We start from the raw sequence: 26,881 nt of genomic DNA on the forward strand, positions 1-26,881 counted from the left end.
AGGAACGTACTTTGAACTGAGTATACGCCACATGTACACAGATAAGTAACTAAACTGATCAGAGAAACCAAATAACTGGAGAACTGGTCTCAAGATTTTGAGGAACTGTTCAAGTTGGCATTCAGATACTCTCAAGTATTCAAAATACTCTATTCCTGACCTCAACCTAGCTTTAGTGTAATCTAGGTTTCCTGAATTCCTGCCATTTCCTGTTTCTTGAATAAATCTCTCTCTCTTTTTTTTTTATCAGCAGAACAATTTATACAATAACAGCGACCCTACAGAATAAAGAAAAAAACTTTGAAAAACTTTAAAACTCTGAACACGGAAAGACGAGATGAGCCGTGTCTCTAGATAGGACTGATGCTAATCTCACTTCTTAACAGAGAGCTGACTGAAAAAGTGGAAGGAGATACGCATTTTGGCTTTGTGTTTGTTTTGTTTGACCATATTTATTTGTTACAAGGGCATATTTTTTTATTGGGTGGGCAATGGAAGAGGGGACAGCAATAGCATTGCCTCTCAAAAAAAGAAAAGAAAAAGACAACATATACTAGCACAACTGGATTTGCACCTAATGACTTCTAGAATGCCCGTTCCATGTGGGTATAGACTCATAAGACTTAAAACAGTCTTATAACCACGTAGAAAGTTAAATGAATGTGTCTTAAATGAATGAATAAATGAGGGAACATTGAACATCTACTTCCTCAACTCTGGGCCAGAGATGGGCAGGATACAAACAGGTATAACAAAGTAAATCCTTTCTTTCAAGTAGTCTTTATTTATTTTGGGAAGGATGGAGGAGGGAATTATTGGATCATACACATAGGGCTGAAAGGAACTTTAGAGGCCATCTAAACTCATTTTAGAGACGAAGAATCTAAGGCCAGAGAGGTGAAGATACTTGCCCAAGGTCATACAGGTAACTAAACATAGAAGTGAGTTCAAATCCAAGTCGGTTCTATGACAAATTCCAATGAAACAACAGAAGACGGTATTTACTTGTGGGCTGTTTGTGTTGTGCAGGTTTGTAGTACTGGCATGAGTTATGTTCGCTTGGCCATGAATGTGAAAGGAAAGCTCCTATTTTGTTTTTCACAATGGGGCAGCCTGCTCCCCTTCTCTGCACCCCCACGGTCCTTCTCCGGGCTCCCCAGTGGCTAGCGCTCAGTGTCTGACAAACCCGCCCCAGGCTTCGTGGAGCGGAACCTGAGAGCAGATGGAAAAGTAAAAGCGGGAGCTGCTCTCGCCGAGCCTTCTGCGGGTTTCGGGGTGGAGGAAGCGGGGAGGCAGTGTAGGCTGCTGGGCCTTTTTAGAAGGCAGACGCGATGTGTAAACCGAGAGCTGTAGCAGCTGCTGTGGTCCCAGCAAGAGTGAGAAGGAGGGGGAGAGAAGGGGACTGCAGTGGCTCTGGGCTGCTAGCCAAGCGGGGTGGGGTGAGCGTAGGGGGTCAGGCGAGGTGGATCTAAGTGCGGGGGGCCGGGGGGGCAGCAAGGGTGCAGAAGGTGAGGGTGGGAAGCCACCTGGACTGCGCGGGGGCTTTCTCTTCTCGGCCCTTTCTAGTCTGTACATTCCACCTGGCTCCGCTCCACGCCCTGCCACCCTCCCACGTCCCCCGCAGAGAGGGGGAGAAGACCCCTCCCCGTCTCGCTCCCTCGCCACAGTCTAGCTGGGCTGCGGTGGCTTCGGCCGTAGGGAGAGGGGAGGCACCTCCGGGGAGCGGCGAAACCTGTTGGTCCGGTCCTCGGGAGACCAAGGAAGAGGGAAGGCAAGAGAGGGAGGGAGGAAAGCAGGAGGAGGGAGGGGAAGAGACGGGGGCGGGGGAAAGGCGAGAAGCCATTGGAAAGGAGGAAGAGCGGCAGTAGCCGCAGTTGCCGCCGCCAAACCGGACACACGTTCCCCGGGGCCCCGGGCCAGGAGCGGTGCGCCATGAAGTGTTAAGGAGCCTGCTGCGGGGGGCGGGGGGCAGGTACGGCGGCGGAGCACACGGGAGGAGCCCGGCGGGTGCCAAAGTCGACTGGAGGCGCTGAATGTCAGACAGGTAAGGAGCCACCGGGGCCGGGAGCGTCCCCCGCCCACCCCGGAGCCCCTAGTGTCCCCAGGCTCGGGTCCCCGGAGCGGAGCCCGGGCAGCGGCGGAGGCGGCGACAGCTGCCGGGGCTGGGGTCCTGGAAGGAGGAAGTCGGTACCAGGAGGGCCCGGGGAGTCGGGAATGCCCCGGCAGCTGGGGCGATCGAGGCGGTGGAGCGCTGGGAGGCAGAATCGTTCCATCCCGCTGCCCAGCCCAGGGTGGGAAAGGGAGCGGGGACTCCACGTCTATCTGCTCATTACTTTTTAAAAAGGCATATATGAGAATTGGTGCTTTAATCTTGAAAGCCACTGGAGGAAGGACCCGGAGTTCTTTGGACTGCCGCTTGTGGGATGTCCCTCCGGGAAGGGCATTTAAACTCGGCTTCCACACATTCATTCCCGGGAGCGCCCGAGTGGGGTTCTGTGGCACCCCCCTGCTGAGGTTTCGGGAGCTCACCGGAGGGAAAATTAAGGGGAGCTGCAGGTTAGATGAATTCCTGGAGGGAAGGATGAGGGAGACACCTGCCAGATCCCAGATCAGATCTCAGGGTGGCTGCCGATAATCCAAGAATGCACCACTAGGTTCGTTGGCAACGGGCAAAGTTTATTTTAACAATAACTTATTTTTTCTTCTCCAACTGCTACCATTAAAAAGGCCCCTTCTCCGTTCCTGATGCCTAGAGTTGTCAGGAAGCATTTCCTCCCACCGTTTGGAGATGTAAAACTTTGCAGAATTTGTATTGAAACATAGATCTCTCTAAAAAGAATTGCCCTGGTTTTCCTCGCCAGGTGCTTAGGGTGTCAAGTGCACCATATAGTGGTGACTGGGCCATGAAAGACCTGCTGAATGTATAGATTGCATATCGTGGAGATAAAGGGCAAAAGAAAATACCTCTAATCTTGGATCCCTTTGTAACTGCTTTTTACTTCTCCTTACCTTCATCTTAAACTGACACCTGTAGTCATTTTGGCTCAGCTTTGGCCTGAAAGGGGTAAAAATATTCAGAGTGAGGAACTTACCTTATTTCTTCCTTGACTCGTTCGTTATCTATGCAGTGCTTTCATTACACCAAGACTTTCTAGTGATCTTTCTATGAGAAAGCCCTTCCTACCTCCTTTGAAATAATTGAAAGATAAGGTGTGCATTAAAGAGAGTGTATCTTACATTAAATGCAGGATTGTGGAAGAAGCAAGCACTACTGTATAGTTGTGTGTATATTGGCCTTCATCTTTTAAAGATCACCACCACCATCCCAACCCCTCCAATAACTGGCTGTAAGTTTCATCTGTGTACTTCCAGTGCCTTGAACTGTGCCTGCTCCTCTATTTAATTGAAACTTATATTATGGTCAAAGGTATAGTTATTGTTGCTAGAGCTATTGTTGCATTTGCTATTATAAATTTGTTATTAAATACTTATACAGTCCTTGGTACAATAGAAAAACTTAGTATGTGATTCAATAATGATTACTTGGTTTATTTTCAAATAAAGAGAAAGAGAAATCATGTATGCTAACAGTACCATGAAGGTTCTTTTGATTAACAGCTTTCATTATGTGATGAAATTTGGGGGGAGTTTCCATTTTTAGTTAAGGAGCTTTAAATATTCTGGTATTTTGTCAATTTCTGAAAGTCATGCATATTTTTTACATGGAATGAAACAAAATGTTGCCATACACAAGCAAACAATAAGTATTTATTAATCCCCTAGTATCTTCCAGGCTTTCTGCTAACTAAATACCTGGGATACAAAAGCCACCCCTCCCCCAAAATCCAACAACAGTTCTTGTTCTCAAGGATGTCACAGTTTATTAGGGGAGGCAATATGCAAACAACTGTTGACCAGATAAATTAGAGATAATATCAGAGGCAAGTCACTGTGATTAAGGAGGACTGGGAGTGGCTTCTTGCAGATGGTGGAACTGTAACTGAGATTTGAAGGAGGCCAAGAGACTGAGATGAGGAAGGGGTCCCCATAAAGGGCTTTGGGAATTACTATTAGTAAAGAGTTTAGTATATTGCAGCTAGATATTTGTGTGGCCACTATAAATGACAGGATTTCTAGTCATAGTTGTTATTTACTAGTTAGCATATGGTGTCACTATTAATATTGGTTACTCTCAAGGTTCAGCCTCTTATTTTTAGGGGAAAAAACTATATCTTGTATTTATTTCCTCTGTTAGTAATTTCATGGTACTTTTTGAAAATTTGAAATAAGCAATATTTAAAAGCAAACCCAGCAGAATTCAATCAAAAGGTAGACTTGGAACTTTTCAAGCCTTGAACTAGCTTGCAGTCTTAGGAATCCTACTTTTATAGCATATCTCGGATGTAAACTATTGTATATATGAGTTCTATGTTCATGGTAGAACAGTGTGAATGCCACGACTGCTTACTAGGAAACTAAGACTGAAGAATCATAGATGGAGAGCTGGAAGGGACTTCAGAGGCTATTTAATCCAGAGGAGATGCTAAAGCCCCAGAAGTTAGGGTATAGAGGTAAAAAACATCAGGGCCAAGATGGGACCCCAAGTCTTCTAACTCCAGTCAAGTTCTACACTTTCTGCTATTTTACTTCAGAACTAACCCAGGGTTCAAACTGTACTGAGCCATCCTTTTTGCCTGAATTCTGCTTTTGAGGTTCATATAAATATGTGGGCATACATTAAGGGTGCTGTGCTCTATGAACAAAGCAGAATTGAATCAGCATGAAGTGAATGTAGGATGCACAAATTTGGAGTATCCACCCCAAATGTTCACATGGACTATCTGTACCCAACCTGTGCTAGAGCACATATTGATCTGATCAGTCACAGTCAGACACAGTGAAACTTGAGTTTATTGTGGTGACATTATTTTGGTCCTCTTCGAGAACGAAGGACAACAGCCAGCATGTAAATACATGTATGTATTTACTTTCTTTTACTTTGGGATATTTTAAAAAGTCAACAATCATTTGTTAAATGCTTCCTATGTTCTAGACAATGAGCTAAACCCTGAGAATACAAAGAAAAATATCTTCAAGGAGTTTATTTTTTAATGGGAGTGGGGGTGGGGAGGAGAATAAATAGGTGTATAAAAGATATGTATTGACTAGCTTAGGGCTTCTTAATTTGGAGCTTGTAAGCCTCTTAAAAAATCAATTCAATAAGCACTATTCAACCTAGTTTAGAATATAAATATGCAATCCTGTACATTTTATGCATTCAAAAGCATCCAGAAAAGGGGTGCACTGACTTCCCTAGACTGCCAAAGGGGTCTGTGGCACAAAAAAGGGTAAGAACCCCTAGACTGAATGGAAGCTAACATCAGAGGAAGGCAGCAGCTGAAGGAATTGGAAAAGACCTCTTGCAGAAGGTGGCATTTGAAATGAGTTTTGCAAGAAAGCAGGGATTCCATGATGTTAGTGAGGAGGAATGGAAGACAGCCACTCCAAACTGAATATGTTTTATATTTGTGTCGACTTTCAGGTTTTGCACTTCTACAAGCTGGATTTAGCTAAGCATTAATTATTTGTATATCTCTAGAAACCAGGGTTTTTTGCTAAATATTAATGATTATAACTCTGGCTCCTAGAGATATTAATTTGATGATCTACCTCTGCTCTACAGTTCCAATCTGGTAGGATTGTAGCCCTTGTAAAAGTTTTACAGGAAAAGAATAGGGAATAACTTGTTTTTAGTGATTCAGTGAAAGTTCTGTAGCTTCTGTTTTTATAGTCTGCGTGTGTCTGTGTTTATGTATGTTCGTTCATCCTTCATTGCCAAAGAAGACCATGCCATCAGAGAAATGATGACATGACTTGCCCTTGACTTTGTTTTTTGAGTGAGGGAGGGCTGTGCAGGTCACCAGCCTTACTTCTCCTCCAGAGCCATCTGAATCCAGTGACCAGATATTCATCAGGATGATTGGAAATGACCCAGGATGAGGCAATTGGAGTCAAGTGACTTGTCCAAGGTCACACAGCTAGTGAGTATCAAGTGTCTGAGGTGAGATTTGAACTCAGGTCCCCTGACTCCTGCACTGGTGCTCTTATCCATTGTACTACCTAGCTGCCCAAATAGAGTACTAGAATACTGTCAAATATGAAAGTGAGAGGTGTGGATAACTCTCATAGTTACCCCTTCCAGGCAGCTTCTCTAAGAATTAGGGATCCCAAAAAGAGGTCTTCCAAGAGCTCTGGCTATTTCTTGAAGTGATAACCTAGAGTAAGACTTAATTAAGCCTTTTCATTATAATATCTGAAGATTCCTAATCATTCTGTTGGTGAGCCAATTTCGTCACAGGGAATACCTCAAAATAACTTGTATAAATAAAAATTAAATATACTTTTCAAATAGAAATTTTGATAGGGTCTCAAGTTCTTATTTATGGAAAAATGAATAGGTACTAGTTATCTTTATTTTAGCAGGATAATACACTTTCATTCCGTGGGAGAGGGTGTGTGTGCCCATATACAGCTTCTTTATGAACATATGCTTATTGAATTTCATTCTGCCTGGGTTTGTCATTTCCTTCCCCAGCTCATTTTATAGATGAGGAAACTGAGGCAAATAGGGTTAAGTGACTTGCCTAGGATCACACACAGCTTGTAAGTATCTGAGGCTGGATTTGAAACTCGGGAAGATTCCTGATTCCAGCCTCTGCATTCTATCTACTGCACCACTCAGCTCCCTTAAAGGTAATTCCACCTTTAGTCCCTTTGTGGTATGCACAGAATGAAATACCACTTGTTCAACATGTAAAAAAGGAAACTTGTTTTGGAAAGATAAAGATGATAGAGGAAATAAAATGAATTTCCTTCAGTTTATAGATCATTGCTCTCCAGCAAAAGGAATGCTCTCCTCCTCTCTCCCCTCACCCCCCCCCAAAAGAATCATGACAAATTTGAAATCTTTTGTAATTAGAATTTTAAAAAAAGAGGGAAATGAGCAAAATAATTTAAAGGAAGATAGATAAAAGGAGGGGGCAAATCGTAGAATAATGCAGAGTGAGTTAGCTAGTTCGCCCCCTCCATTAGAGGGCTATCTTTTTTTTTTCTTTCAGTTAAAGGAAGGAGATTACGTGATCTTCCTTACTAAGTAATTCTAGGTTTTTTTTTCCCTTAGCAACCTAATGGGAAGGAAGTTAATATTTCACATATTTCAGTGTTATATGATTGAACCAAGATATTTAAGATCTAAAGAAATATATTTCTCTTTTGGCAGAGTCTTTCAGAACTGTAAATTTACATTTTATGATGTGTCTCAGGCTTTCAAGCTGGGACAATTTATAGTCTATACAATTAAAGAATTTTAATTTTTCATAAAATTAAAGTGACTATTTGGTAAACTGTGGCCAACCATACTATTGGTTTTTGTTTTTCATTTGTTTAACAGCTGTTTCCCTGACTAAAAATTTCCTTTACAATATCTAGGCATTTTATGAATATTTGTGATTCATGGCCCCATTTGTTTCGAGAATTCTAACACTGAATTAGATCAGTCACTTGTATGCCCTCCCCATTAAGTGAGATAAATAAATCTAATGTTGCTGTCTGAGGAGCTTAATGGTAGAAGAGAGAGCCTCTTCTTTGTTAGAAGAGATATTCTTAAAAATCCCTTTCCTTTTGCCCACCTAAAGACTGTTTACCTAGTCTCAGATGATTTGAAGTCTTATAACACTGAAGTTCTGGCATTAATTTCAAAGACACTAGAAAGTTTATACAATACCTTTTGTAGAAAGTAAAATTTCAGTAATATACATGAATGAGTAAATTTAAGTAGTACAAGTACTTCTCTGTGAGATTAAAATGGCTTTGTCATCTAATAATTTGAAATCAAAGTAATCTTGAAGAAATTTCTTCTGTTTTGTCTTTAAGATTCACCATAGCCTAAACCTTCTATCAGGTTTCCACAGTTTTAGGATAATGCTGAAAAATGTGTAAGGTTTCAATAAATTGTTGATTGATTTTATTATAAGCCATCAACCCTTCTCAAAGAAAATCTTTGCTTCTTGGTATAATCATCAGTGAACAACTGATGTGCAGGTGTCAGGGTGGCACCTGCAGGACTTCCTTTGGCCTTGGGTGGTCCCACTTATACTACCATCCTGAAATCAGTGTCCTTGCTCATGGTGGGAAGGGTGCTTTTTCTACCTTGAGGTAACCTATAGGTCACATTAAACTGCTGATTTGGTTTATCCATCTTCATCTGCTCCTCATCCTGAATGCATGCTGTTAAAAAAAAAAATTCAAGGCATCTAAAGTTACTAACTTGGGGTTTGGGACACAAATTAAATATTTAAAACATTCTTTGAAGGACTTTTTGGAAAGCACCCCCCCCCCCTTTCCACCTCCTACTTTATGGCTGTCAGAGATCTACTTTGGGAAAGGAAGTATATTTGTGCCCTAATCATGATTAGAAAATAATGAAAAGTCCTTGTGTTCCCAGGATCTTAACACAGATCTACTGGAATTCATGAACTCCAACTAAGGTGGTTTTGATTTATTTAGTCATTCCATTATCTAATTCCATTGTCCATCTCTTCCATGGAAAACATGAAAAGTGTACACACATTCCTTTTATGGAACTAAGATACTATTTTAACAAGTAAAATGACTTTAGATGCTATAACAATAATAAAAATGAGCATTGAAAGATTCTTTAAGTTTGATAAGTATTATATGTATCCTTCCAACAGCTTGGGTGAGGACAACTGCTACCATTATCCTCACTTTATGGATGGAGAAGCTTAGGTTCAAAGACTCAAGTTGTCCACGGTCACACAAATCATATCCTAGACAGAATTTAAATTTGGATTTCAGAAAAACCTGGAAAGATTTGCATGAACTGATGCTGAGTGAAATGAGCAGAATCAGAAGAACACTGTATACTGCAACAGCAACATTGTGTGATGACCTATTTTGGTAGACTTAACAGCAGTGCAAGGCTCTAAGATGATTCCAAAAAACTAAAGACAGAAAATGCTATCCACATCCAGAGAAAAAAGTATGGAGTCTGAATGCAGGTCAAAGCATACCATTTTCTTTTTTTGTTTCTTCTTTCTCATGGTTTTCTCCTTTTGTTCTAATTCTTCTTTCATAACATAACTAATGTGGAAATACATTTAATGTGTATGACCTATATCAGATTGTATGCTATCTTGGAGAAGGGAGAGGGAAAGGAGGTGGAGAAAATTTGAAACTCAAAATCTTATGAAAGTGAATGTTGAAAACTAAAAATAAACAGATAAATATTAAAAAGAGGGAAAAAAATTAGATTTCTTTTGACTCCAAGTACAGCATACATGGAAATTATCTATATCTGTGAAAATCCGTAGTATCAATTTGACTAAATTCAGAGCATAATTAGTCACCGATTCTTCCTTGATCTAAAGTTCCATTCTTATTGGTGGCTCCCTTGTTTGTCACTATAAGAAGACTTCCTTTTCCACACTGAATGCATGTGTAATCTGACCTTTGACCAGCTACTATTTGCAGGACTCTTTGTTTGTGGCATTTTCTCTGTGGCTAGTTTTTGTTCCATCAGAATTGTATGGTTTGTTTGATTTAGGTTATTAGGAACTATTTGGAATGCTTTTTTCTATCTTTTCCACCAAGGAGGCTAAGCTTTATAATCCTCAGTAGCATCAATCAAACATCAATCTCTTAGGTTGGCAGTAAGGAGTCTGTGTTGTCTACTTGTGTAGGCATTTGTGTGTTCCATCATTGATAGGTTGCTCTCTTTCTTTTTGTTGGCATAACAATAGGTTGTACTATACCATCCAAACTCTTAACCTGACTCCTAAGAGCCACTGAGCTGTTTAATGAGAAAGCTCTTTGAGAATTGGCTGTTCTTTAAGGCCAATGAAAATACTATTTGCTCTTTTTGTGTGAGAACAGATAATCATTTCTCTTGGATGGTTTAATCATTCACCTACATGGAGGTGGGCAGTTGGAGCAGATGATTTCTCGAGCTCCCTTTCAGTTTTATTACTACACTAAGCTTAATCTTAGCCAAAACGTGGGGAAACATGACACCATGTTAAAAAACAATTACCGTGCCTTTTCTGTCCATTATATCTGTGGCAAGTGAAGTATTTGTGAATCTATTTAATAAATTACTGGAGTTTTTGACCATAAGGGACAAAGTAGACCAGAAGCTCTTCATAGCAGGTAGGATTGGAGTTTTGCTTATAATGATTTCTATTTATTGCAAGAGTTTGTTTTTTTTAAAGCTTTCATAAGAGCCTTGTTAAGTTTGGATAAAACTGACTTTTCTTTTATTACAATAAGCAAGGGCATGTGGAGTTGTTTTTACTGCCATAATTTCTAGCAAAATACAAGGTGTCGGTAGGCCACGAGGGAAATTATGTCCCTGTTAAAAGGGGTGAGCTTAAGAAGAACACAAATAAAGTTGCACTTTTTAATTTTATTGCTTTGTTTTGATTATAAACTAAAGTCTAGTGACATCCTCAACTGTTACTCATTTAGATAGTTTGTAGCTTTTTGCTATTAAATTTGGTGCAGCTATTAACATTTTTGTATAAATTTCTGTTCCTTATTAATTCTTTCCTTCATGTGCCTTCCCAGTTACTGGGATTACTTGGTCAGAGGGTTTTATTTTAAAATTTTTGTGTATTGTTATATTGTTTGGAATATAATTTGAAGACTTGATATAGCTATTTTAGGATGCTCATATGCTCTTTTTTTTCTGGATTACTCTTATCTAACCTTCTAATTGACATGTCTGGTTTGGGGCAATCCTAAGCAACCTGAAAACTGGAAGAGAAAAAGTTTATTGTTTCTCCACGATGTGCTAAGGGGAGGGTTAAAATGTGAGAAATTAGATTTTGAAGTGGTGTACTACCCGAGTTGGTTTTTTTTAGCTGCAAAACAAAGCTGAAGTCAAAATAAGTTTTATGGGGGGAAATCCAACCAAAAAAGTCACTACATCTAACTTTATCATTCTGTTGTCTTCTGCCAAAATTATCTTTCTTCCCATACGGAACCTATGAGCCATCTTTCCTTTTAGTGCTAATTTTCTTTTTATCCTTTTGGTTTTATTTTTTCCAGGATATCAATTTTGATGTTATTTTTTTCAAATAGCATATCAATTTATTGGTCATTGCTATTATGGTCAAAGCTATTATGTTTAATGTACTTGGTAAACCAACATAAATTAATTACTACAACAAAGAGATCAAAGTGGTCCAGAAAGTGCCCTAGTCACCAGATGTACGACTTAACTTTCCAAATGGAGAGAGATGGCTATCTAAGAATATCATCTGTAAAATCTTATGAAGAAAGATTATGGATGAAAATGATCAGTATCATCTCAAGTAAAGTTGAGAGGGAATGGGTAAAATCAGCCTAAATAAAATTTGGCAAGATATCCAACTAAGGAAGGTCCTCCAGAAGGCATTCAAGGATGAAGATGAAAAGAAGACTATAAAAAAGTGGAAAAGATTTGCAAAAAAAAAAAAAATATTACAGCAAATTGTCTCCATTAAGGATAGTAGAACCACCACACCTGAACATACATCACAGACCATGACGTGCTTAAAATAGAAATAGAAAGGGCACTAAAGAGAACAAAGATGGAGAATGCAGCCAGATTGGAACAAGCATACATAAGGTAGATCAGATTAAATTAAGAGCACTGATGAAATGATTTATAAGATGTATAAAGCAGCAACCCTTATTTGGTTCAAAAAAAAAAAAAAGGAACTGAGAAAACATGAAGTTAATAGTCTATGTTCCTATTGTCCTACTTATTTCCCCTATAAATATTTATATGGATATATATATACATATATACATATATATACGTACAAAGTAAAGGATTTCAGCTTTTGCAAGTGTTATTCAATGATGAATCACATTTTTGCCCTCTAACCACTCACTGAAAGATGGAGAGAATATGAAATCTCATTGTCCTAATGTTTGCAAATTTTGAAAAGCATTCAACTGGGTAGAAATCCCTTATGAGCTCTTTTACAACAATTCATTTCCCATTCATATATCCAGATCATTTAAGACACCTCAGAAGATATAACAATAGAAATAACTCTGTTTAGTGAACCACTGATGATAAATATCAAAAGAGGCATAAAACAAGGAATAAAAAATGCCCGCCACTGTGAGGGAGGAGAGCAGACATAATGTCTAAGTCATGAAAAATTCCTGATGGATGATATGGTCCTCCCACAAATTGCTCTTGTTTGCAGAAGACATCCTGTTGATTTCATCAAGCCCTATGACATTACAGAGGTCTTACAGTCACTTAAAAGAATTTAGTCTGTCCATTTACACAAGAAAGCTCAAATGGATGAAGAATGTTTTTCCTCATATTTCAACATATATCTGTATGGACACCTACAACTTGTCTAGTAGTATGCATATTTGGAGCAGATATTGCAGATGGACAATGAACTGGGCTCAGAGTTGAAAAAGAGGAAGAGAGATTGCTTTGGGGAAATTGTGAAGCACCTTTACTGACTCCCAAACTTTCTGTAAATATACTTATAAAATAGAATAACATTACTATATACACAGTTCACTTATTAAAAAATGTCTATGTCCACAAAATGAAATTAGAGATATCTTTAGAAAAGAGTCCTCATCCAACTTTTAAAAAATAGCTCAAATCTACTGGCCAAATATTGAAGTTAAGGGAGATACACAGCAGAGTTATAAAGATAAAATAAGAAGCGGCAACTCACTGGAATATAGTCATATGAATGAACCAAGTGAAGGAAAATCACATTCCATATGCAGCTCAGCTGAATTTCTTATGGGGGCATTATTAAGAATAATTTTATTGTCTCTTATAAATACTGTTAAGTATTCTGTGAGCAAATCTTTCAGTATAACATGGTTATACTTGTGCATTACAAGACCTAAAGTAGCGTGAAAGTGTGTTAATATCCCAAAAGATAAAAGCATATTTTATATGCTATTAGAAAATCAATTATTATTGTTCTGAGTATATGTAACATGATTTTTCATCAGAATCTTTAATATAAGCAATTCTTATGTTGCTAATTTTCTGTCCTTCAAAATTTTATTATATTAAATATTTTTTAAAAAGCTTTCAAATGAGTTTATGTTATAATGTTGCATCATTGCCAACATCTACATGTGTGTAAGCAACTTTATTTTTAACCAGATATTTGAGTATAGTTTACATTAACTGGATTCATATATTCCCAACTTTTGCCTCCCTTTGATTTCATTCTTTTCTCTTAACCATATTCTAAAAAAAGAGTTCGTGATAGCAATTGCAAAAGTAACATCTCTACCTTTATCACAAACTACCCTAGCTTTTATCAGCTTTTATATAGGGTTGAACTTTGAGTTCTCACAATGATAACAAAATCACAATGTTATTTCCCTTAAATGCAATTGTTTAAAATGGGCAGCTGTAGCTTTTTGTTCATTTTCATTATTTTAATTTGGTGCTTTTGATCAGGACAGCTTGAGTAATTATTTTTTGGATGGCTCCAGATCAATGTACAAATTTGTGGTGGTATTCAAGTTTTTAGGATTTTTTTTACTATTTGAAATGTATTGCATCAGTATCATAAAGAATAAGGCAGGATATAGATCATAAAGAGGCTTGGCCTAGGAGGATGTTGAGTTTGAGTGCCAGTCCTGCTCTGTGTGTACTGTGATCTTTCTGGATGCCATTTGCCTCATTTATAAAATGGGGAAGTTGAACTAGACTGGGGTCCTCTCAACCTTTTCAGTGTCATTGACTCCTCTGCTGTAACCTACAGACCCCTTCTTAGAATGGTGTTTCTCCTGATGCTGAGTAGAACCAGGGGAACACTGTATACAGTAACAGCAACATTTTACAATGACCAACCTTGATAGGCTTAGCTCTTAGTAATGCAATGATCTAAGACAATTCCAAAAGATTCCTGATGGAAAGTGCTGTCCACATCCAGAGAAAGAACTATGGAGTCTGATTGCAGATTGAAGCATACTGTTCTCTCTCTCTCTCTCTCTCTCTTGCTTTTGTGTTTTTTTCCTCTTGTGATTTTTCCCTTTTATTCTGATTCTTCTTTCACAACATGACTAATGTGGAAATGTGTTTAATATAATTGTACATGTATAACCTATATTAGATTTCATGCCATCTTGGGGAGGGGAAAAGGGAAAGAGGACAATTTATAACTCAAAATCTTATAAAAGTGAATGTTGAAAACTAAAAATAAATAATTTTTTAAAAATAAAATAAAAAGGAACAGTGTTTCTAAATGCATAAAGATTACAAAGGAAACCAAATATATTGATATGTAGTTATCAAAATATATTTTTTAAGTCAATTAATGGACCATAGAATAAGAATCCCTGAAATAGGTGATCTCTCAGATTCCTTCTAGCTAGAATAACTCAGTGAGCCTACATCTTATTTGGGACAAGGAGGAAGGAATAAATATAGAAGAAAAAAAGGGAAGAAAGGCAGTAATAGAATGAGTATTCTAATTTTATTTAAATGAAAAATGAACCTTACCATACTTCAGCATTAACAGGTCCATTAACTTCTGCTAGATAAAATTTAGGGCTTACATTCTAGGACACTGTTGCAGATTTTTTAAAAATTACTTTTTTACCTGACTACTTAATAAATGTAACTCTTAGGCATTTCTTTTGGCTTAGGCACAATGTGAAAAAATTAGTCAATTAGTGAGACACTAAGGATACACCAAACCAAAATGTTTTGGGAACCTCGCACTTAGGCTTTCATCTTAGAATTGTATCCACACTTTATGCTTTTGTTTAATGAGATTGGTTATCATTAGTTAAGTAGAGGCAATGTGGTGTAATAGTATGTTGAACTTGGGATCAGGAATTCTGGGTTTGAATTCCACCTTCAACACTAGTTATGTTACCATAAGTAAGCCACTTAGAGTCTCAGTTTCTTCATTTGTGAAATGAGAAAAATAACACCTTTGCTATATTCCCCAAGGGGTTGGGAGGAGAAAGCCTTTTGCAAATCTGAAAGTTTTATATAAATGTGAATTGCTGTTGTATTCTTTCTTTCTTTCCATATATGTATTCATCTATCTCACTCCCTGAGAAGGCAAACGATGTATCAGTCATACATGTGAAGTCATGCAAAACACATTTGCATATTAGCCATATCATAAAACAAAATAAAGCAAAAAAAAAAAAGTGAGAAAATTATACTTCAGATTGCACTCAGAGTTTTATCAGTTCTTTCCCTGGAAGTGGATAGCTTTATTTGATCATAAATTCTTTGGCATTGTCTTGGATCGTTGTAGTGATCAGAGTAGGCTAGTCTTTTACAGTTGATCATCATTACAACATTGATTATTACCATACACATTGATCTCCTGGTTCATTTTATTTCACTTTGTGTCAGTTCATACAGGTCTTGCCATATCTTTCTCATCATTTCTTATAGCACAGTAGTACTACATCACAATCCTATGCCACAACTTCTTCAGCCATTTCCCAGTTGATGGGTATGCCCTCCATTTCCAATTCTTTGCCACCACAAAAAGAGCTTCTATGAATATTTTTGTCCATATAGGTCCTTTTCCTCTTTCTTTGATCTCTTTGGGATACAGACCGTAGTGGTGTTGCTGGATCCAAGGGTTTGCCCAGTTTTATAGTCCTTTGGGCCTAGTTCCAAATTGTTCTCCAGAATGGGTGGACTGCTTAACTACTCTAACAGCAGTTCATTAATGTGCCTATTTTCCTCATCCCCTTTAGCATTTGTCATTTCTGATTGGTGTGAGGTGGTACCTTAGAGTAGTTTAAACTTGCCTTTCTCTAGTTATTAGTAATTTAGAACATTTTTTCACATGACTCTCTCTTTCTCTCTCTGTCTCTGTCTCTCCTTCTCCCTCTCCCTCTCCCTCTCCCTCTCTCCCTCTCCCTCTCCCTCAAACTCTACTGAAGAGAATGTAACTCCAGTGGGCTGTCCACTTTGTTCAAATGCCAAACATATGACACCCTAAAAGACTATTTTATAGAAAACTCTCACCAGGCAAGCACTCACATGCTAATAAGGAAAAGTGATAAAAGAACACTGTCAAGATGTTTCTTAACAACTTTATAATTGATTGCAGTATATGGGAGACACTGGCACAGGACTGCCTGTGCTCTCATCAAAGAAGGTGCTGTACTTTATGAGCAAGGCAGAATTGAACTAGCCCAAAAGAAACACAAGATGCACAAATTTAGAGAATCCACCTGAAATGTTCACATGGACTTGTGCCTTGACCTGTGCTACAGCATTCCAAGCTTATATTGGTCTGATCAGCTACAGGTGGACGCACTGCAACTTGGTTCTAACATAGTGATATCATTTTGGTCTTCAAGAAAGGACAACACCCCCTCTTTTCCTCTCCCCACTCCGTGTGTGTGTGTCTACATATATAGTCTTCCCTCTTTCAACCAATTCCAATGAGTGAGGTTCAAGCATTCCCCCCCTATTTTTCCCTCCACTATAAAAGCTCTTTCTTGCATACCTTTTTTATGTGAGAAAATTTTCTCCATTCTGTCTCTCCCTTTGTCCTTCTCCCAGTGCATCTCTCTTTTTCACCTCTATATTTTTTTGGAGATCATCCTGACATAATCAACTTAAACTCGTATCATCTGTCTGTGTAGACTCCTTCTAACTGCCCTAATGATGATAAAATTCTCAGGAGTTATATGTACCATCTTCCCATATGGAAATGTAAACAGTTTAACTTTATTGAATTCCTTATAATTACTCTTTCATGTTTATCTGTTTATGCTTCTCTTGAATCTTGTGTTTGAATGTCAGATTTTCTGTTCAGTTCTGGTCTTTTCATCAGGAATACTTAGAAGTCCTCTCTTTCATTAAACGTCAATTTTCCCCCCTGAAGGATTGCGCTCAGTTTTTCTGTGTAGCTGATTCTTAGTTGTAATGCTAGCTCCTTTGCCTTTCAGACTATCAAATTCCAAGCCCACCACTTTAATGTGGAATCTGCTAAATCTTGAGTGATACTGACTGTGGCTCCACAATAATTAAATTGTTTCTTTTTGATTGTTTTCAGTATTTTCTCCTTGACTTGGGAGCTCTGGAATAAGACTAGAATGTTCCTTGAAGTTTTCATTTGGGAATCTCCTTCAGGAGGTGATCAATAGATTCTTTTAATTTCTATTTTACCTTTGGATCTAAGATATCAGAGCAGTTTGATAATTCCTTGAAATATGATGTGTAGGCTTTTTTTTTTTTATCAAGGATTTCAGATGGTTCAACAATTTTTAAATTGTCTCTCCTGGATCTATTTTTTAGGTCAGTTATTTTTTCGATAAGATAGTTCACCTTTTCTTCTAATTTTTTATTCCTTTGACTTTGTTTTATTGTTTCTTAAAGTCTCATGAAGTCATTGGGTTCTACTTGCCTAATTCTAATTTTTAAGGAATTGTTTTCTTCAGTGAACTTTTGTATCTCCTTTTCCATTTGGCCAATTGTTTTTTTATTTTTTGTGCCTCCTTTACCAAGCCATTAATTCTCTTTTCATGTTTCTTTTATATCACTTTTATTTCTTCTCCAAATTTTTCCTTTACCACTCTTATCTCTTTCTTTAATACTTCCAGGAATTCTTGCTGCCTTTGAGTCCAATTAACATTTTTCTTTGAGGCTTCATTGGAGGTGTTTTCACATTGTTGTCTTTTAAGTTTATGTCTTGGTCTTCCTGTCACCATAGTAGCTTTTTATGGTCAAATTCTTTTTTGTTGTTGCTTTCTTATTTTCCCTCAGCCTATTTCTTTTTTCAGTTTGAACTTTATGTTAAAATTGGGCTCTGTTCACTAGGGGTTAGGGAGGCACTGTGCCAAGCTTCAGACTTTTTTTTTATGCTGATATTTTCAGAGCTAGCTTCTAAAGGTCTACAAGTTCTCAGTGCTTCCAAGGTGTTGTTATCCTGAGAGAGTTGTGGTCACTGTTCTCCTGATCTGCACTTTTGTCTCTGCCCAGGAAGGGATCCTGTTCTCCTATAGCCACAAGTGCTGGCCCTCCGCTTGGTCCTGAGATTGTGACCAGGGTGGATTACAAGCATTTGTCTCTGCCCTGGAACTTTGACCCAGAACTGTTTCAAATAGGCAATACAACTGTCAAGAAGCTGCAGCTGCACCTAGTGCCAGCAAAGGGTCCCTAATAATCTCTTTCTGACAAGTTGTCTGACCCCTTTACCATCTCTGGGCTGAGAGCTTTCAAGGCTGGATTTGGATTCAGGCCCTTCTGACTCTAGGTTCAATGATCTATTCACTGTATCACCTTTATCTTAATGAATAGAAAGGAAATGACTTAGTATTTCAGAGGTTGTTTTGTAATATTACAATCTATATGGCACTGATGATCCTTGAGTCACTTTCATCTTGGTTAGAAATTTTTTACAACAATTATTACAGTGAAGTAGCAATATTTTTGTTTCATGTCATAGCTTCACATCACAAGACAAAAAGAGGAAATAGTATTTCCCAATGTGATTTTCTTAAAAAAGGATAATTTCTGTATCTGCTTTATTGATCTGATCTTAGTTATGTTGTTGCCAGAAGACCTGAAGCAGTAGAAATCATTGCTAGCATTTTGTGATGTTATACTTGGTTTTGAGAATGCTGATTATTTTCTATATGGCACATTTCCTATTAAATGGAGTGAATTTTTTAAAAATTATATGTGTTTTTTATAATGTTTAAAGTAGGTGGAGTGAAGTTAAGCATGAAACTAAGTCTGACTTTATTCAGTTGCTTTTATGTAGCTATGTATTCAAAGCTCAGATTTTACAAACTTGAAAGCTTATACCAACATACCTTTACCTTATAATCTGGAATTTCTTATACATTATAGACGCCCACCTTTTAGAAAATTTTGAGACCAATTTTTGGGAGTCACAATATGGTGATGCCCATGCTAATTAATATGCTTGCAGCAAGATAGATAAAGATCGCTTGACAATTTCACTTTTGGAACTAAGCAATGGGTGGAGAAACTGGAAAACTCTGAAGAGAAAACAAAAATTGTGTGCTTGAATATGATAAAGAAGAACAATACCCAAACCAAAATACAGGCATCCATAGTTTACAAAATAGAGTAAGTGTTCCTCTTGCCATGTTCTATGTAAAGGAAATCATTTAAATGCATTAGAGAAGCTTACAGATTCCAGTTCAATCCAACAAATATTTGTTAAATACCTACTATGTGCAAGGTAACTTGCTGAGTACTGACAAAATGAAAAACATTCCCTGCATTCAAGGCAGATGCAATATATATTGTTGTTAGCAACATATGAAAATATACGTTAAGTGTCAAATAAATGCTACAGACAATAAGTGCTCTTGGCATTCTGATTAGTAATCAAAAAAGATTTCTTTGAAAAATTTTTAAATTAAAATTTTTTTCAGTTATTAAGCATTAATTTTTCGCCCTCCCAACCCCACTACTAGCACTACTAGGAAAAGAAACAAGCAAGCAAAATCTTTGTGTCACATAAACTTGATTAAGCAAAGCAAATTCTCCCCTTGGCCACAACCAAAAATGTGTGTCTCATTCTTCATATTTAGTCCATCACCTCTGACAGGAGGAAGGCAGCATTTTTTATCCTAATTCTCTGGAATCATGATGGATTGTGGAGTTAAGCAAAGTTCAAAAGAGATTTCAAAGAGGAGACAGAATTAGGTAATGCATTTAGACAGATGGAGAGAGAAAAGGAAAGAAATGCTGGGCTGGACTCAGCATAAGTTTTTTTTAAAAAGGGACTGATGTGAAAAAAAGTTATGTTTTGGGGTGACAGTGAATAGACCATTCTGACTCAATGGAGGGTTATCTATGAAAAGATCATTGGAATATCAAATTGAAATTGTACTCAGAGTCAAATGATTTCCAACTAAGAGTCTGAATTTTGTCTTAGACAATGGGGAGCTACTAAGGATTTTTGAATAGGAGATGATCTGATTAAAACCATTTTTAGGAAACAGACAGGTGAGCTAGTTCCTACATGACTTCAGATCAGGCTCAGGCACTCTGGAGTGAAAGTATTGTGTCAATAAATGTTTTAATCCAAAACCAGAACTTGCTTCAGATATCACATGTGGATTTTTGGACCAGTTTAGTGATACCTTAATTAAGACAAAAGAACCAGTGAAAAATACGGTTTTCCACTGTAGATCACCTGTATCTTATTCAGTCATTAAAAGCCAGTTTTACCTGGCTCTGGATATATATGAGGAAGGTAGAAAAATAAGTTATTATCTACTCACATTGCTAAATTGTGCAGGAGCAGCAGTCACATGGTTCTACCATGAAGCTCAGGATGAGTCCATGTGGTATGGCTCTTCAGCTTTCATTCCTAGGAAAATATTCATCACTTTCCGACTCTTCCCAACACAAGTACATCAACAAACATACACACTTAGGCTTAAGAGGGAAACACAGTTCATTCAACCTGATGGTCTAAAAACTAGGATCTCAGCATACCATTTGGATTTTTATTTCTCTAGGTTAAACAGCCTAAAGCTGACATTGTTTAAAAAGATAACAATTATCTCTGCTTTGCTTTCTGTTGTGAATTGCTTGAAGGAAAAAGATCATTTTTCTACTGTAGCTTGAAACTCTGTCATCTGTATTTGAATTGAGGTTTGTGGCTCAAGTTTAGTTCCTAGGCATTTTCATTCAGTGTTTCATTTAGGTGTACAAGAGCCACTAGAAAAGGAGTTCTTAACCTGGACTCTGTGAACTTGGGTTTTGTTTTTGAGACCAGGTTTCTCTATTTTACCCAAGCTAGATTGGGTCCTTCTACTCATTGGTGTGGGAGCTTTAACCTGCTCTTCTCCCATCCTGGGCCAATTCAGCCCTCCTTAGGCAGTCTGATAGGCCTCCTGTTCTGAGGAATGCCTCTTATGGGTACTGGACTTGGTGTGAACACCCAAGCAACTTAGCCTAGAGGTGATGGTAAGGATCAGGAAAGGGCTGTGAAAGTGGGTTCCTATGTTTGTACTGACTCCCTGGTTACCAGCTGTGCTTATGTGGGTAGCCTCTAAGTCTAGTATCTTTGATCCAAAACAGATTATCAATGTAAAAACTCAATATCTTTTGAAGATTTACTAGAAATTAGGCAGTGTGCTCTTGTATAAGTTGTCTTTAAAATGTGAAAGAGCCAGTACACTGGAGAGCTCAAACTGAACCTTCGGTACCCAGTAGCAATCTAGTTTTGGCCCTCCTCCTCCCCCACAATTTTTTGTGGCATGGGATAGAGCAGGGATTTTGAAAAGCTTCAGAGAAGATATAGGAAAGCATATCTCCCCCATCCTATTCTTCTCAGTCACACCTTCTTTCTTTCCAGGTGAAACTGTGGAGAGACAAAGATATTGTTTCAAATGTAGACTTCTCTGTCCACTTTAAAGAGTGTTACGTTATGCAATTCATTTGACTAATGTGAATAAAATCATGCGATTATGAGATTAGTAATGCTTAAGGACTAGGCAAGTGGATTTCTAGGAGAGCAATGGTAGCAATCTACATGTTTCGTCCTGTTCTTTTACAGTAATAGAGAAACATACAAAGTCCAGATAACAAATGGAATCCTGCCTCAGCAAGCAACTTCTAACAGATTTTGTGTTTCTGCAGCCATGAATTGGAAGTCCGCCCACTGTGGTTCAGTAAAGGGCCAAATTGTGACCAGAATAGGCTAACCTGGAAAACTATTGATATATGCAAGCACACAACAGGATGCTCCTTACAGCTGCTCATTAGATTCAGTCCTGATCAGTATGTTATAGATTTTCTGAATGTGCTGATTATATTTCTAAGAGTAATTACATGCTTATGAATTTTTGTTTTAAAAAAGAAAATATATTCCCCTCATTTACTGATATTGAAAGTATTTCAATCCCTTAAAATAAGTTCAGACATGTAATACTAATTCGTCTAATTTATATAGTATTTTGCAATTTATAAAACCTTTTCTTCACAAAAACTGTGAAATATAGGTAGTACAAATATTACTATCCCTATTTTAAGCATTTATATGCTGGTAGTGCAAATAATCCTATCCCAATTTTACAGATAAAGAAACTGAGACTTAGAAAGGTTAAGTGATTTGCCCACAGTCAAATTATTAGTAAATGCATCTATATCTCTTTATTTGAGTGGACCTCCCTATGGTTTGAGAAGCTTCATTTTTCTGCAATCTCATTGGTCCAGGATGAGGAGGAATCTTGTTTTAGTTTTGCTGCTGGACATTCCCAGGTAACCTCTTTGTTCTATAATAAATTTCAAAGATATTGAGTGACTGACTAGATTTGGTACACTTCTGAAGGGTATCCAGATATATTTGGAACTCATTGGTGGGTCATCTTGAAACAAAATGAATATAATTTATGGGATTGGATTAAAAGGGACCTAAAGCTTACAGAACCTCAGATGAACCAGTGGAGAATTGAATACATTTGAGTCCAATTCTTCAATTAAGATGACACATAATTCAGCAAGTCTTAAAGAACAAAGGTGTCAGGGGTGGAGCCAAGATAGCAGAACAGAAGAAGGCACCTACTACAGCTCTTCTCCCAAAGCCCTCAAAAAACCTGTAAAAAATGACTCTAAACAAATTCTAGAGCAGCAAAAGCCACAAAATGATAGATTGAAACAAATTTCCAGCCCAACACAATCTGGAATGTCCACAGGAAGGGTCTGTTGCACCAGGCTGGGAATGGAGTGCAGTTTGGTGTGGGCCATGCCAGCACTGGCTGAGCCGGAGGAGACCTTAGGGGACTGAATTGCTGGTGGCTGCTGTGGGTTCTAGACTTCTCAACCCACAAACACTAATAACAGCTTCGAAGGATAGTGGGAAGGATCTCTCACCTGACTGAGAGTGGAGCATGCCCCAGCCTGGCACCAGTTCACCCCTGCTAGCTCTGCCCCCTGTTCTAGGGTGGGGCAGCCACTGCTGAAGCTGAAGTGGCTTCTGGAGCCCTCCACTCAACAAAGCTCAGAAGTCAAGTAATTGGCTGGGAAAATGAGCAAAGGGGAAAAAAGAAACACACTATAGATTCTTACTTTCTCAGTGAAAGAGGTATTTTCTTACATCATTGGTGATGAGGAAGATCAAAACAGGTAGCCAGAAGAAGACAACGAAGCCAAAGCTTCTGCATCCAAAACCTCTAAGAAAAATATGAATTGGTCTCGGGCCATGGAAGAGCTCAAAAAGGATCTTGACAATCAAGTAAGAGAAGTAGAAGAAAAATTGGGAAGAGAGATGAGAGTGATGCAAGAAAATTATGAAAAATGAGTCAACACCTTGCTAAAGGAAATCCTTAAAAATACTGAAGAAAATAGCAACTTTAAAATTAGACTAACCCAAATGGTAAAAGAGGTCCAAAAAGCCAATGAGGAGAAGAATGCCTTAAAAAGCAGATTGGGCCAAGTAGAAAAAGAGGTCCAAAAACTCACTGAAGAAAATAATTCTTTTTTTTTTTTAATTTAACTTTTAACATTTATTTTCACACAATTTTGGGTTACAAATTTTCTCCCCTTTTATCCCCTCCCCCCCACCCAAACCCAAGCTTTCTAATTGCCCCTGTGACCTATCTGCTCTCTCCTCTATCCTCCCTCCCTGCCCTTGTCTCTGTCTTCTCTTTTGTCCTGTAGGGCCAGATAGCTTTCTTGACCCCTTAACCTGTATTTCTTGTTACCCAGTGGTAAGAACATTACATTTGGTCCTAACACTTTGAGTTCCAACTTCTTTAGCTCCCTCCCTCTCCACCCCTTCCCCTTGGAAGACAGGCAATTCAATATAGGCCATATCTGTTTAGTTTTGCAAATGATTTCCATACTAGTTGTGTTGTATAGGACTGACTATATTTCCCTCCATCCTATCCTGTCCCCCATTACTTTTATTTTCTTATGGTCCTTTCCCTCCCCATGAGTGTCGACCTCGTATTGCATTCTCCTCCCCATGCCCTCCCCTCCATCCTCCCCCCCACCCTGCTTGTGCCCCTGTCCCCCACTCTCCTGTATTATGAAATAGGTTTTCCTATCAAAATGAGTGTGCATTATATTCTTTCCTTTAGTGGAATGTGATGAGAGTAGACCTCATGTTTTTCTCTTGCCTCCTCTCTTTATCCCACCACTAATAAGTCTTTTGCTTGCCTCTTTTATGAGAGATAATTTGCCTCATATAACTTCTCCCTTTCTCCTCCCAATATTTCTCTCTTACTGCTTGGTTTCATTTTTTTTTTTTTTAAGATATGATCCCATCCTCTTCAATTCACTCTGTGCACTCTGTCTCTATGTATGTGTGCGTGTGTGCATGTGTGTGTGTGTGTACTCCCACCCAGTACCCAGATACTGATATGTTTCAAGAGTTACAAATATTGTCTTTCCATGTAGGAATGTAAACAGTTCAACTTTAGTAAGTCCCTTATGACTTCTCTTTGCTGTTCACCTTTTCATGGTTCTCTTCATTCTTGTGTTAGAAAGTCAAATTTTCTTTCCAGCTCTGGTCTTTTCATCAGGAAAATTTGAAAGTCCTCTATTTCATTGAAAGACCATTTTTTCTCCTGAAGTATTATACTCAGTTTTGCTGGGTAGGTGATTCTTGGTTTTAGTCCTAGTTCCTTTGACTTCTGGAATATCCTGTTCCATTCCCTTTGATCCCTTAATGTAGAGGGTGCTAGATCTTGTGTTATCCTGATTGTATTTCCACAATACTTGAATTGTTTCTTTATAGCTGCTTGCAATATTTTCTCTTTCACCTGGGAATTCTGGAATTTGGCCACAATGTTCCTAGGAGTTTCTCTTTTTGGATCTCTTTCATGCGGTGTTCTGCGGATTCCTTGAATATTTATTTTGCCCTCTGGTTCTAGAATCTCAGGGCAGTTTTCCTTGATAATTTCATGGAAGATGATGTCTAGGCTCTTCTTTTGATCATGGTTTTCAGGTAGTCCCAGAATTTTTACATTGTCTCTCCTGAATCTATTTTCCAGGTCAGTTGTTTTTCCAATAAGATATTTCACATTATCTTCCATTTTTCGAATCTGCACGGTATGTTCTGAGATATCTGTCTTTCTCATAAAGTCCTTAGCGTCCATCTGTACCATTCTAGTTTTGAAAGATCTATTTTCTTCAGTGAGCTTTTGAATCTCCTTTTCCATTTGGTTAATTCTGCTTTTGAAAGCATTCTTCTCCTCATTGGCCCCTTGCACCTCCCTTGCCAGCTGAGTTAGGCTAGTTCTCAAGGTGCCAATTTCTTCAAGATTTTTTTGGTTCTCCTTTAGCAGGGAGCTGATCTGCTTTTCATGCTTCTCCCTCATCCCTCTCATTTCCCTTCCCAGTCTTTCCTCCACCTCTCTAACTTGATTTTCAAAATTCCTCTTGAGCTCTTCCATGGCCCGAGCCCACTGGGTGGGCTGGGACACAGAATCCTCGATTTCTGTGTCTTTGCCTGATGGCAAGCATTGTTCCTCCCCATCAGAAAGGAAGGGAGGAAGTATCTTTTCTCCAAGAAAATACCCTTCAATAGTTTTATTTCTTTTCCCTTTTCTTGGCATTTTCTCCAACCAGTGACCTGACCTCTGAATGTTCTCCTCACACCCACCTCGCCTCCTGGTCCTCCCAGCCAGCGTTTGGGGACTGAGATTCAAATTCTGCTTCCCGCCTTAGGGTTTGTGGCAGGGGCAGGGCTGCTAATCAGTGTGAGAATTAAGTTCAGGTGGTCAGGGGCAGGGCCGCCTCTCTGGCTCAGTTCCCTCAGGGGGTTTATGCACAGACCTTCCACAATGGATCCAGGCTCCCGCCCGTTTGGGGAGCCCCTGTCTGTAGCCGCCTCTCAGCTTCTATCTCCTGGGGGGGCTTGAGCCATGGGGGCACCCCACTCCCCTCTCAACCCGCCAAAGACACTCTCTCACCTACCCCCGTCAGTCACCTGTTGGTGGGGGGGCTTGTGCCACCGCTGGAGATCCCGTCTCTGGAGCTTTCTCAGATCTGTGCCTCTCAGAGCCGCAGCCGCTGCAGGTCCGCGCTGGTCTCTGCGTCTGCAGCGTGACGGACCTTTTGCGAGAGGTTTGCAGGTCCCTCTGTGGGTGGGGGGTCCCGCGTGGTCGCTGGAGATCCCGTCCCCGTAGCCCTCTCGGATCTTTTCCTCACGGTGTCGTGGCCGCGGCAGGGCTGCCCTCTGCTCCCCCTCCCGGCGCCCAGTCCACGGTGCGAAGGACACCCCACGAGAGGTTTGCAGGTCTCCCCGAAACAGAAATCTCCCTCGCTCCAATATTCTGTGGTCTCTGGGTGCAGAATTCACCCTGGGTTGGTCCCCTCTAGCCATTTTGTGGTTTGTGTGTTCGGAGCTATGTGTATGTGCGTCTTTCTACTTCGCCATCTTGGCCAGAAAATAATTCTTTAAAAATTAGAATGGAGCAAATAGAAGCTAATGACTTTATGAGAAATCAAGAAATTATAAAGCAAAATCAAAAGAAGGAAAAAATAGAAGACAATGTGAGGTATCTCATTGGAAAAACAGCTGACCTAGAAAATTAATCCAGGAGAGATAATCAAAAAATTTTTGGACCACCTGAAAGTTGTGATTAAAAAAAGAGCCTAGGTATCGTATTTCAAGAAATATCAAGGAAAACTGCCTGGGTATTCTAGAACCAGAGGGTAAAATAGAAATGGAAAGAATCCACTGATCACTTCATGAAAAAGATACCAAAAGGAAAACTCCTAGGAATATTGTAGCCAAATTCCAGAATTGTCAGGTCAAGGAGAAAATATTATAAGCATCCAGAAAGAAACAATTCAAGTATTGTGGAAACACAATCAGGATAAGACAGA

The 26,881-nt window shown here is 38.9% G+C and overlaps 1 protein-coding gene across 4 annotated transcripts in view; it reads left to right on the plus strand.

The window, feature by feature from the left end:
* Positions 1–781: 781 nt before the first annotated feature.
* The window catches only part of ATP8B1 (ATPase phospholipid transporting 8B1), a 150,920-nt gene continuing 124,820 nt past the window's right edge, over positions 782–26,881 (plus strand). For 2 of the 4 annotated variants that reach the window (XM_072605959.1, XM_072605960.1), the window contains exon 1: positions 1,841–2,044. The gene's annotated coding sequence lies outside the window, so the exon portion shown is untranslated. Of the gene's footprint in view, positions 926–1,840; positions 2,045–10,147; positions 10,228–26,881 lie in introns of those variants that run through there. The other 2 variants (XM_072605961.1, XM_072605962.1) reach the window with 2 other exon arrangements.

The sequence above is a fragment of the Notamacropus eugenii genome, chromosome 4 (genome assembly GCF_028372415.1).
Source record: "Notamacropus eugenii isolate mMacEug1 chromosome 4, mMacEug1.pri_v2, whole genome shotgun sequence".
NCBI classification, from domain to species: domain Eukaryota; kingdom Metazoa; phylum Chordata; class Mammalia; order Diprotodontia; family Macropodidae; genus Notamacropus; species Notamacropus eugenii.